This window comes from Penaeus monodon, chromosome 21 (genome assembly GCF_015228065.2).
Source record: "Penaeus monodon isolate SGIC_2016 chromosome 21, NSTDA_Pmon_1, whole genome shotgun sequence".
Classification (NCBI taxonomy): Eukaryota; Metazoa; Arthropoda; class Malacostraca; order Decapoda; family Penaeidae; genus Penaeus; species Penaeus monodon.
The window spans coordinates 40,290,455-40,290,942 of NC_051406.1; the positions used below are offsets into that span (position 1 = coordinate 40,290,455).

The 488-nt window shown below is 25.0% G+C and overlaps 1 protein-coding gene across 3 annotated transcripts in view; it reads right to left on the minus strand.

Annotated features, from left to right (window-relative positions):
• LOC119586487 (ADP-ribosylation factor-like protein 13B) overlaps nt 1-488 on the minus strand; it is a 20,121-nt gene that overhangs the window by 9,204 nt on the left and 10,429 nt on the right. The gene's annotated exons all lie outside the window — the stretch shown is intronic.

The following is a 488-nucleotide window of genomic DNA, read 5'->3' on the forward strand; positions in this document are numbered from 1 at the left end:
CTTGATAATATGTAAATCAGGCACTGAATATCATCTGCAAAAATTCAAAACCAAGAAGAATAGTTATTGCAAACATTATTCAACAAAATATCATTCTTTAACATGGGTGGTTTAGAATTATAAACATAATGACATATAATAATCATAATCTTTTCTTTTTTTAATTCCTAGTACAGTATCAGAAGTACTAGTTCTTTTTTCATGCATAAAAATGTCTATTTACAAAAACTTTAATTGCAATGTACACTGCCATATGGATTCAAAAATATTAGTCTACAAAAAACATTACTAAAAATATTCCTCAAAAGCAATGAATTATCTTACGTACTTCGTTTTTTTTTTATTAATTAACAATTGCAGATGAATTAAAGAACCTTACACTGATGTATCCATATACATGTTTGTCTGATGTATACTGATTTTTTATATGCAAAATTAGTTTCTTATAAAAAAAAAAAAATAGGGCAGTAGTACATTTTCAAAAAGCC